The sequence below is a fragment of the Bos javanicus genome, chromosome 4, assembly GCF_032452875.1.
Source record: "Bos javanicus breed banteng chromosome 4, ARS-OSU_banteng_1.0, whole genome shotgun sequence".
Taxonomy (NCBI): Eukaryota; Metazoa; Chordata; class Mammalia; order Artiodactyla; family Bovidae; genus Bos; species Bos javanicus.
In genome coordinates this window covers 14,539,067-14,552,152 of record NC_083871.1, presented here as the reverse complement: position 1 = coordinate 14,552,152, position 13,086 = coordinate 14,539,067, and the positions used below count along the sequence as shown (strand labels likewise).

General features: G+C 39.0%; 1 non-coding gene across 1 annotated transcript; it reads right to left on the bottom strand.

Moving 5' to 3' along the window:
- Positions 1-5,792: 5,792 nt before the first annotated feature.
- Positions 5,793-5,864, bottom strand: TRNAC-ACA (transfer RNA cysteine (anticodon ACA)). Its single transcript has one exon. It is a non-coding gene; the product is annotated as a tRNA-Cys (tRNA).
- Positions 5,865-13,086: the final 7,222 nt, after the last annotated feature.

Here is a 13,086-nt window from a genome sequence, read left to right as displayed (position 1 = left end):
AAATTATTGATTAAAACAATGAGATACTATGTAGCTGTAAAAATGAATGGGGAAATCATGTACTGAAATACAAAAAAAAAAAAAATCTCCAAAGTATAATATTAGGAGGAAAGGTAAGATACAGAACAGTATGCAGAGTGTATGACTTTTGCGTAAAAATAGGTGAGAACAATATATATGTATGTATTTACTCAGATATAAAATCAAAGTATAGGAAGAATACATGAGTAATTAACAACAGTCAATATTTAAGAGCAGAGGGTAACTGGGCTGATTGGGAGTAAGGGTAAGAAGGCATTTTACTATAGACAGCTTTTGTAATATTAGATCCTTGAACTATGTGACTATATTAGCTACAAAATAATACAGTAATACAGTAAATCTATTAAATGGTAGTGAAAATGAAAGTGTTAGTTGCTCAGTTGTGTCTGGCTCTTTGCAGCACCCTGGACTGTAGCCTGCAAGACTCCTTTGTCCACAGAATGAGGATTGCCTTCTCCAGGGGATCTTCCCCATCCAGGGATCAAACCCCAGTCTCCTGTATTGCAGGCAGACTCGATACCGTATAAACCACCAGGGAAGCCCATATTGGCTATACATGTATAATTTTAAAGTCCTTTATTATACCAAAAAATGAAACAAAATGCAGTAGTTAGAAGAAAATTGCAGGGTGATGAATGTATAGGGATCTATGTTTTATTTTTAGGCTCTGTCATCTTGTGTCTTGCTAATATCTCAAGGATAAGCTATCAAATACCTCAACAGTTCGACTGGAGATCAGGAAACTTCAAAAAACACAACCACCTGATAATCTTCTTAGAAGCATTTGGGACTGCTCAGTGATCCATGAATGTCAAGGCAAAACTCTGATATGCCTCTTCCAGGTTCCATATAAATCTCTTCATCTAAGGTAAACTTGGGGCCAAATAAGAAATACCTGCGGCCCTTGTTTCATGTTCAAGAGTGTTTTAGAGGCATTATTTCACACATCTTCCCACTAGCTAGTGAACTGCACAGCTTTTCTAATACCTTTTCACAGAGAGGTGAAGGCTCTGAACAATCCAGCCCTGTAACAGTGTGTTCAGTGATAAAGGAGGGTACACATCTGTTTTGATTCCTAGCCATACAGTTCCAGAGATTCACAGACTTTTCCCCAGAACATTCCCCACTCTCTGGTATCATTCTAAGCTCATTTCTTCGGTACTTAGATTCCTTTCTTTTCTTCGGATGGCAAACTTGTCTCTATCTAGTATCTGGGGAATGAATATCATTGGAATTATTAAAAGTACAAGGTGACACAACAAACCACCAATTTGTTGTTTTGATGAAAATATTCTTGTATTTTCAGCAGATGTTGCCTTTATTATACATTCTTTGTTTGGACAAAAAAAAAAAAATAGAGAAAGAAAGTTCTGATCATTTTTCCTAAGAAACTTAATCTAAAACCAAACAATTTGGCATGTGACTTCTGAACATGTTCCATGTTTCATTTCGAGAGCCCATTTCCCTGGCAACTTCCACCCTCTCCCAGCTGCAGAGGTCAACACAATAGACTTGTCACAGGTTTTAAGTCGGGTAACTACTTTTAATTTGGAGAAATTATTACCCAGAGAGAAAATAGGCTGGTCCTGTACTTCAAAGAAAAAAAATAGAAATCAAGATGCACACAGCCTCCTGAATTGGACTAACTCTTAATGTTGCTGTGGACCTCCTAAGCAGCTGTTCAAATAAGTAGCTGCCCGAGGAAATGTATATTCAAATGCTCTTTGTCATTTGCCTCTCCTAGCTTCACACCTAAAAGCCAGATGCAAGCTCTTCCAGGGCTAACAAATAGATGCCTTCTGGTGGCTCATTATGGTAATTACTGGCCATATATTACTGCCATGTGAAAAGGGCTGTGAGGCAGGCCAGCCCAAGGGCATTTACAAGTGGTTTATTTATGTTGAGCTATTAAGAATCCTCGAGTTATCAGATCAACCACAGCTCTTCGGGTTTTACAAGCAAGTTGTTCCTTAACAATCTGATCCTTCATCTGCTACCTTTGTGCTATGTTTAAGCACCACTTAGGGACCTAACGTGCTGCTTAGGAAAGTTACTTTACCTATTTACAAAGAGATTCTCAAGTCCATTGCATCCTGTGCACTTTTTCTGCATGGCTCCTTCCCAACACCACCCACTCTACCTCCCCCATCCCTCCAAAGGCTGTGATGCTGTTCCGCATTCTTTGATCTTCAATTGGCCCACACACTTCTTTGCTGGCCACAAACACCTTCTTGGTGTAAATGAATGTTGATGCAACTGAGCTTTATGGGTTTGGACATCAGGGCTGAATTCAGGTACCTAGGGTCTGAAGCTGATACAAATTTGGGGGAGGCCCTTTTTAACAAAAAGAATGAGACACTTTCTGAATATAAAATTAGATACAAAAATTAATATTTGGAGTGAGAAACAAACTTCAAAATTTAGAAAGTTGGCAAATCTTACAAACATCACAAAATCTACACCACCACCACCACCAAGAACAATAAAGACCTTAAAGTCAGTTGCCTGACTCTTTTCTGAACTTTTTTCTTGTTTTTGGCAGGGGTAGCAACAGGCTCTTTGATTGCCTCTTCATTAGCCAATAGTTTTATAATTGTATTATAGTGAAAAAAGAAACTCAAGTCTTTCCTCTAGCAACACTGAAAAATCTTTTATTACTAATATAGTTTAGTGAAGTTTCTTTCAGCTTCATATCTTGTTTTTGGTAATGTCAATCGAATTTTTTAGAATTCTTACTAAATTTAGGGAAAAAAAAGCTTTTTTGTACATGAGCTGTAAGATTTCAGGGTATTTCAAGTTTTATTTTGCAATGACTAATCTTGAATACACTTGAAATATATTCATTAACTAGCTTATATTAGATAATACCATTGAATTTTATCCCCTTCTTAATCAATTACTGCTTTTGTTTTAATCTCAAAGTTTTTTTTTTATATATACTGCTCTTTGTATCAGAATTTCTACTGATGTCATCACTCCTCTTTATTGCATTTAATTTTGTATTCCTTTCATTTTTTTTCCCCTTAACTTTCTTTTAGTTTTTAAATACATTTGTAAAGAACAAAGGGCTTCCCTGGTGCTCAGTGGTAAAGAATCTGCCTGGCAATGCAGGAGATGCATTTCTTCAATCCCTGGGTCCTGAAGATCCCCTAGAGAAGGAAATGGCAACCTACTCCAGTATTCTTGCCTAGGAAATCCCATGGACAGAGGAGCTTGGCAGGCTACATAGTCCATAGGGTCGCAAAGAGTCGGACATGGCTTAGCAACTAAACATAACAACGAAGGACAAAAATGGTACCTTTCATAAACATTCACTTCAGGAGTATACTGGAGATAAATTTTCACTTGTTTCATTGAAGCATCCCAAAACATCTTTCCAAATTTGTTTCTCCATGTTAGAATAATTTCACAACTTTAAAAAAAGGCAAACTATTTGAAAGGTGCTATGCAAATAAAAAGCCAGTGAAACTTAAGTCTCATTAAAGTCATGAAGAATCTGCCTTTGGACTTCTGGGCGATGACAATAGGTGTAAGTCAACGTGCAGTTGGAGATAAGTCGTGCCTCACTCCTCAGTGCTTCTCTGCTCAGTGCAGCGTGCAATTAAATACATAACTAAAGCTTCAAGCTAACACTGGGGAAGGAGGAGGAGGGATGTCTCTCCCCAGAATTCTCAGGGGTGGGGAATGGAGTGGAAAGAAGCCCTTGGCTGGGAGGCAGGGAAATGAGAAGGAATGACTCGAGAACTGTCCCTCTTTCAGCATGATGTCAGGACCCATAAGCTCATTTACAACCTATTTCTAATAGCATCTGGTTGTTACAGTTGTATGAATACTTTTCACACAAGAGATAAACCATTCAGCAAATTCTTTTTGGCTGACATTATCTCTTTCATTATAATGGCAAAGTTGGAAATAACCCAAATATTTAAAAGTCAGGTGTTGGTTAAACACATCATTACATATCCATACAACAGATGCATGCAACATGTAAAAATGTTTCATAACAGTATATTTATTGATTTGAAAGTTGGTTATTATATGTTTTTACATGAAACAAGCAATATATAAATGGTAAAAATCCTAGTTTTTCTTTAAAAAAAAAAAGAATCTTTACATATGTAGTTATGGATGTATATGTACTAAGGTATTGCCAATAGTTGTCCTTGAACAGATGTAATTGTAAGATTTTTGTTTTTATTAAAAATAGTTATTTGTATCATTAAAATTTTACTGATAAGCATTTTTTATTTTGGTAATAAAAAATATTTTTATTGGAAAAAAAGAGAAAATAGTACTGTGACATTGGATTTTAGTCCCTTCAAATAACATAATGGCCTGAAATTAAAACTTATACATGCAGTTTCAGTATTCATGCTAAAATTTCGTTTCTAAGAGACATTAACCTATTTCTAATAAGGATTACTCTCTAGGACTTACTGTAGCAATATGAGACACGTCAATCTCCCCTACAGCATACTGTGGGATCTGCAAATTTCATTCCTGTAACTGGGGAAAGGCCAGGGTCCCCTAAAACTAGTTCCAAAAGGGGATTATAAGAGAAATGTTTTATACTTAATCAAATTTTTCTAAAATGCATATATATATATATTATTTAAAGTATTACCTGGAAAAGACTATGTTTATTCCTTCATATTTAAAATATAGGAAAGTATAGTGGCCCTTCAGAAACTTGGGGTGTACATAGATAAAATGCATTAATCTGAGTTGCCTCAAGCAATATTTATTGTTGTAAATGCAGTGTGATCCACCACTTAGAATATGCAAAGCTCAGAACACATTTGTTTCCATAACCTTACTCTATTCTTCCAAGATCCTTGCAAGTTCTCAGTCCTTGGTATGCAAAAGAAACACATGAGGAAACTTGGTAAAACGCAGATCCCAAAACCTCACTCTCAGATATTCTGATTAAGTAGACCTGAGATCGGACCCAGGAATGAGCAATTTGAACTGGGGCTCATACTTGGAGAAACACCATTTTAAGAAACTGTGCTTCTTTTAATAATGGGGAAATTATAGCAAAGCACAAAAAAAAGTTTGACTTACTTTGAAAGCAGCAACTCACTGGAAAAGACCCTGATGTTGGGAAAGACTGAGGGCAGGAGGAGAAGGGAATGACAGAGATGCAATGGTTGGATGGCATCATTGACTCAGTGGACATGAGTTTGAGCAAACTCCAGGAGATGTGAAGGACAGGGACATCTGATGTGCTGAAGTCCATGGGGTCACAAATAGTCGGACACGACTGAGTGACTGAACAACAACAAAGAAGTAAGTCACTTGACTTACTGTGAGAGGTTCAAAAAAGAGACTACCTAAGGGCTGCAGTCTATGGGGTCGCTAGGAGTCGGACATGACTGAGCGACTTCACTTTCACTTTTCACTTTCACGCATTGGAGAAGGAAATGGCAACCCACTCCAGTGTTCTTGCCTGGAGAATCCCAGGGACGGGGGAGCCTGGTGGGCTACCATCTCTGGGGTCGCACAGAGTCGGACATGAGTGAAGTGACTTAGCAGCAGCAGCAGCAGCAGCAGCAAGGACTGTAAAGGCTTCCCAGGTGGCTAGTGGGGAAGAAAGTGAAAGTGAAAAAAAAAAGAAAGTGAAAGTGAAGTTGCTCAGTCATGTCCAACTCTTGGGACCCCATGGACTGTAGCCTACAACGCTCCTCCATCCATGGGATTATCCAGGCAAGAGTACCTGAGTGGGTTGCCATTTCCTTCTCCAGAGGATCTTCCCAACCCAGGGATCGAACCTGGGTCTCCCGCATTGTAAGCAGACGCTTTACCATCTGAGCCACCAGGGAACCCGCTTGCTAATGCAGGAGACATAAAAGATGCAGGTTGGATCCCTGGGTTGGAAGATTCCCTGGTGAAAGAAGTGGCTACTCACTCTAGTATTCTTGCTTGGAGAATCCCCATGGACAGAGGAACTATGTAGTCCATAGGGTCGCAGAGTCAGACACAACTGAAGCAACTTAGGAGGCACGCACAAGGACTGTGATGTGTGAGACAGAAATGAGAAACATTGCTTATGCTCCTGAATCTTTCTCTATCTCTCCTTTACCAGCTGACCAGCATGCCCCCTGAGCTACAAAACATGAACCCTTTGACCAAATTATTCAATGCCTCAATACTACCCCTCTGCAGTTAATGAAACCACACTGTGGGGGGGGGGGAGGGAAACAACAAATCTTTTCCCCTCGGAGTAGCTTGAAACCCTGTTAAGATAATGACTTGGGCCTCACTTAAAAACCTGCCACGTCTAACCCTCTCAATCGACACAGATCGCTGCTGAGTGCATGCGCTTTGTCTCTGCTGGTGCTAATGGTTTTCTACCTTCTGCTCTAGACACGTGACAGCCCAGTGTCACAGTGATGCTGAAAAATGCCTTCTCCATGCCCAGGAAGAAGCTGTATAAATATTCTCAATAAATAAATAACAGTTGTCATTTTCAAAATATGACAATCTCCAGCTGCCTGTGCTTAAAGTGAGCGACGTGTCATTTATCCTAATAGATATGAACGCGTGTATTGTACATACCAGTGAGTCACCTAATTCTTATTCACTCCAGCCTTGGTCTCAGTTGGGGGCAAGTGCCTCTAACAGGGTATAGCTGGATCAAATCACAAGCTGAAAAATCTTGGTCAATTATAGAAGCCTGAGGCTAAGGAGGGTTTTCAGACCTCCTAGACCCCTCCTCTTCCCAGGCTTACGCAAGATGCCAGTCAACCTCCCGGCTGTGGAATTTCTGGGACTCTTTCTCCCCCTGTAATTTAATGTGACTCAGTTGTTCTCTGTCCTGATAATACAAGTGGTGAGAAAGTCGCCTAATCCTACGCATACCCTCTTATCAGCACCTCTTTATTTCCCTCTTTAAAGGCTCAACATGTTTTGATTTACAATCCACACCAAGATAACTACAGGTGCCCTTTCTAAAAAGCAAGGTTAACTCACCTGAGATGAATTCTTTTATTGCAAACAAAAGCAGCACATGAGCAGGAAATACAATTAATACAGGTGCTTCCCTGAAACTTAGCAAATGCCTGTTGTATTGAAAGGAGAAAAATCGTCACCATGGCCTGGAGGGTCCTTTCAGGCTGTCTCAGTGAAGGACGGATTTGAATTAAAATGGCATTTAAAGGGAAAAGGAGAAGGCCCAAGAAAGCGGTAAATTGTTTATTTGGGGTGAGGAAGGTGTTGAGCAAAACTGACCCCAGCATCAGCATTTTGAGGTGAAATCAACGAAATAACACCCCGTGAAATCTTGTCAGTTTTGTATGGGTGCATGTTCTGAGCTATATTCTTGCTGAATAACTTTTTCAGTACTCTGGTTAAGGCAACCTTTGTAGAATCTGTCATTTGAGTCTCCTTGAAAATATATAATGCATATATTAACTCTGGGAAAGCATTTTGAATTCTGTTAGATGGAGGCTGATGTGCTAACTTGATCTTCAGTTTGTGTGAGGTTCAGAGTTCACTGTTCTAGCAGTTGACAGTTCTTTATTTTAAACTTCAGCAGTTAATTGAAAGTCTTTTATCATGAAGTATAGGTAATTCTTTTTAGGTGGTGGTAAAGATGTTTGCTGTTCATGTTAAGAAATGATCAGAAAGGGAATCAAGCAAAATAAATGCCGCAGTCCTATCAGATAGCTTAATTTTATAAATCTTGTATAGTTAAAAAGAAAATTATGATATTAAAAAACCCCCATGAAAAACAAATGGGGAAATGGTAGACTTAACAAGAACCCCTGACAAATAGTTACAATTAAATTGCCATTCTATTTTTAAAAATCTTGATCACTTCTCTAAACAAGTAATGTGTCTTCTTTTAACTCCTGGTTCTGATATTCATTTAGTGTGGATAGTTTCATCAAGTAAAGTCCTACTTTTCAGCTCTGGCCAGGGTACTTTCTAATATTAATTGACTTTGGAGGGCACATTCCTGTGTTTGCAATCTGGACCCTCCCTCTGACAATCTCCTCCTTCCCCAGGGCATCCACAAACAGGGTTTCAACAAATGCTTTTGGCATCTCACACTTCCTCAATGGCAGAATCTACCTGCTCTTGGAACGACAAGATGACAAGATTGCATGCTCAATTACACCTGCTCCTCTTTTTAAGTAATTGCCTTAGATCTTGACAAATTATGTGCTAGTTTTCTCAAGCACTCTAATTTAAATTAGAATGAAGTACCAGACTTTTATTAATTATTGAATCCTGATTGTCTGAAGCAATGTCATTTTGTTTTCTAGAATTTTACTATCATTCATGACCCAGTTAGAAACAGCTAAAAATTCCTGCTACTTTGGACCCCTTCCACATATACTGTGTATGAAACTAGTTTCCTGTATCTGGATTTTTAAGTAACCAAAAAAAGTGCTAGTTTATGGAGTTTTCTATGACCTGTGGAAATAACAGTATAGAACCAAATTTAGCAAATTAGAATTCAACATCCCTAGTCAAATCTGAATTTCAGATAAATAATGAATCATTTTTTAATGTATGTCCCATGCAATATTTGGGATTTAATTATACTTTGAAAATTACTTGTTTATCTGAAACTCAAACTTAACCAGGTGTCCTGCGTTTTACCTGGCAATCAAGAGTTGAGTAAAACCAAAATGATTTATATATGTATGTTTTCTATGAATCACATTTTATTGGGAGCAAAGGAATGAATTATATTTCAAGTTTGGTATTGGTAAAATATGGGAAGATCGATTTAAATAATAGGTAAGAATACTATTGACAAGAAATATTAACCTGAGTGTCTTCATGACTTTTTTCACATTCTAATAAAATATAAAATTTCTCCCTGTTTAGGAAATTCCATTTTATGCCTTAATTTGCATTTTTTATTTTTCTTCATGACCCTCTGAAACACTTTCCATTACTCAAGCCATCAGCATTCATTTAAAACTGGTAAAGCCTTACAAGAACAGCAAATGGAGGAATAGAAGTCTGATTAAAATTAGCTTATTTCAAGGAAGAAGGAACTCTGCTTTAAATTAACTGTCATAAGCAAAATATTAGGAAACAGATACTTCAGGTATCTTTCAGATTCCAAGAAAAATGTAATAAAGACAATTTTCTTTTCAAAATCATGATTATAGTAGTGGAATGTTCTAAATTTTTTTGTACTTTATTTTAATTAAAAAAATTTTTTTTAATTTTTATTTTTGATGGCTCATGATTTTAGCAAAATGGTCACAAAATCAATTGAATGTGAGCTTCATGAATTCCTTATGGTTTCTTTCCTCACAAATTAAATACTATAAGCCAAATAAAAATATTCACTAATAAAGTTAAGGAATGTGCTATAAATTATTTTCAGTAATATTAGAATTTTACATATTTCAAGGTTTCTAATGTATGCTATTATCCACCCTGTGTATGAATTGAAATATGTCAAATCTTAAAATTACTTTTATTTTTCTTAATGTTATCTTTCCCCTCAGTCTAGTATTAATAATTCCCACTTTCCTTCCTTACTCCTAAAATAAATAGAGTTCAAAATGGAAAGAGAAAGCTTGGTATTTCTATTATTATAAGGAAATGGACTTTTATTATCAAACAATATACCTATCTTGTTTAGTCTAATCTTGTTATTATAATTTCAACTTCCCCAGATGAAATGACTCTTTTTAATTGACTTGATGAAATGGAAGCCAATTACAAGTGTTTCTTTTTGGTGCTTTAAGGGGTGAAGTTTTTAGTTCACATGACAAAATATAGGTACTAGATATACTGGTATAAATGTTTCCTCTAACTTTTTTTATCTAGCTTCCCACAATGTTTAATGTTACATGTTTATTGTCTCCTCAGTGTCTGTAGGAAAATGTCAAATTTATCATGCAAGATTCTAATATAAGTAAATATGTATTGTTGTTGCTGTTATTGAGTCAGTCGTGTCCCCATGGACTGCAGCATACAAGGCTTCCCTGTCCTTCACCATCTCCTGGAGCTTTCTCAAACTCATGTCCACTGAGTCAGTGATGCCATTCAACCATCTTGTCCTCTGTCATCCCCTTCGCCCCCTGCCTTCAGTCTTTCCCAGCATCAGGGTCTTTTCTAATGAGTCAGCTCTTTGCATCAGGCGGCCAAAGTATTGGAGCTTCAGCTTCAGCATCAGTCCTTCTAATGAATATTCAGGATTGATTTCTTTTAGAATTGACTGGTTTGGTCTCCTTGGAGTCCAAGGGATTCTCAAGAGTCTTCTCCAACACCACAGTTCAAAAGCATCAATTCTTCAGTGTTTAGCCTTTATTGTCCAACTTGCAGCCATGAAATTAAAAGACACTTACTCCTTGGAAGGAAAGTTATGACCAACCTAGATAGCATATTCAAAAGCAGAGACATTACTTTGCCAACAAAGGTCCGTCTAGTCAAGGCTATGGTTTTTCCAGTGGTCATGTATGGATGTGAGAGTTGGACTGTGAAGAAAGCTGAGTGCTGAAGAATTGATGGTTTTGAAATGTGGTGTTGGAGAAGACTCTTGAGAGTCCCTTGGACTGCAAGGAGATCCAACCAGTCCATTCTGAAGAAGATCAGCCCTGGGATTTCTTTGGAAGGTATGATGCTAAAGCTGAAACTCCAGTACTTTGGCCACCTCATGGGAAGAGTTGACTCATTGGAAAAGACTCTGATGCTGGGAGGGATTGGGGGCAGGAGGAGAAGGGGACGACAGAGGATGAGATGGCTGGATGGCATCACCGACTCGATGGACGTGAGTTTGAGTGAAATCCGGGAGCTGGTGATGGACAGGGAGGCCTGGCATGCTGCGATTCATGGGGTCGCGAAGAGTCAGACACGACTGAGCAACTGAACTGAACTGATTGTCCAACTCTCACATCCATAATCTAACATACATAAAGGATCTGTTAATTTATCATACGCTATCCAGTTCTCTTGTTTTATCAACACCAGTTAAATAGCATCAGTTGCTTTAAAAGAGTTCAGAATGTCATTTTTCTGGGGAAAAAGGTCTTGGTTCTAAAGCAATAGCAAAAAAGAGCCAGAAAAAGTCCCAGTTGCAGTGTGAGGACAGATCTCTCTGGACCAACCAGAAACAAGGTGTACTACACTCAGTGCTTGTGAAGGCTGAGGATTCAAGCCCATTCTTGATAAAGCTGCCACTCCGAGAGAGATTCCCAAAAAGGGAGAAAAAAGGAATAAGAAATACAAAGAAATAAAAGCTCAGAGAAGACAGTGGAATACAAGGATAGTAATGGATCAGAAGCAGTGAGGGCACAAAATTAAGACTTCTCTGGGAGAAAATAACAAAAGCATAATTCAGAATAGAGGGAAGGTGTTATTTCTCTAGCAAAATTCTATGGAAATTAGTGTCCAAAAGTATAAAAGGTGTGCCATGAAAGGGGGTGGGGAATTTTCCATGACTGAATTTGCTTGGGAAATGTATATATTCCTACTTGAAGATATACAGCACATAACTGAATACTAAAATTTCTGAGAGGTCCTGTGTCTAAAAGCTTAAATTTTATAAATATATATACATGTTGCGGCACCCGACTCCAGTACTCTTGCCTGGAAAATCCCATGGATGGAGGAGCCTGGTAGACTGCAGTCCATGGGGTCACAAAGAGTTGGACAGGACTGAGTGACTTCACTTTCACTTTTCACTTTCATGCATTGGAGAAGGAAATGGCAACCCACTCCAGTGTTCTTGCCTGGAGAATCCCAGGGATGGGGGAGCCTGGTGGGCTGCCGTCTATGGGGTCGCACAGAGTCAGACAGGCACAGAGTCAGACAGGACTGAAGCAACTTAGCAGCAGTTGCAGCAGCATACATGTTTCAAGGAGATCCAACCAGTCCATCCTAATGGAGGTCTGTCCTGGGTGCTCATTGGAAGGACTGATGCTGAAGCTGAAACTCCAATACTTTGGCCACCTCATGCGAAGAGTTGACTTACTGGAAAAGACCCTGATGCTGGGAGGGATTGGGGGCAGGAGGAGAAGGGGACGACAGAGGATGAGATGGTTGGATGGCATCACCAATTTGATGGACATGAGTTTGAGTGAACTCTGGGAGTTGGTGATGGACACGGAGGCCTGGCATGCTGTGATTTGTGGAGTCGCAAAGATTCGGACACAACTGAGCGACTGAACTGAATACATGTTAAATATTGATAAATATTAACAAACAATATTGGTATTAATATGTGGTATTAATGCAACTTATATACCTATGGGATTATTTTTTCAGACCCTCTAGTAACATTTTCTATCCTATGAGTGGATGAAGCAATGAACTCTAGTGTGTGCAGTGAGTGCTAAGTTGTTTCAACTGCCTCCAACTCTGTGCGACCCTATGAACTGCAGCCCTCCAGGTTCCTCTGTCCATGGAGTTCTCCAGACAAGAATACTGGAGTGGGTTGCTGTGTTCTCCTCCGGGGGATCTTCTCAACCCAGGGATCGAACCTGTGTTCTCATGTCTCCTGCATTGGCAGGCGGATTCTTTACCCCAGAACCACCTGGGAAGCCCAATGAACTCTAGTATTCTGCAGTTATTGGTTACTTGGAAACTTAGATCTGGATACTGTTTACACCTTGATGGTATCTGAAGGCTTCACTTTATCACATCCATGACGTCGAATTGAGAGTGTGTGTCTGTGTGTGTGTGTGCTTAGTCGCTTGGTCATGTCCGACTCTTTGGGACCCCAGTGTTCATGGCATTCTCCAGGCAAGAATACTGGTGTGGGTAGACATTCCCTTCTCCAGGGGATCTTCCCAACCCAGGGGTCAAACCCAGCTCTCCTGCATTGCAGGCACATTCTTTACCGTCTGAGATACCAGGGAAGCCCATGAATTGAGAATCCCTGGGTTCAAATCCTAGGACTTCTACTTCCTTCAGCAGGGTCCTTGACTTCTTTAAGCCTCAATTTCCTTCTCTGTCAAACAGGAAAGAACTAAAAATGAATACAGGATGTATTTCATAGCTTATTGAGGGAATCAGATGAGATATTCCTTATAAAATATATAACGTAATGCTCAGCACATGGTAAACAAA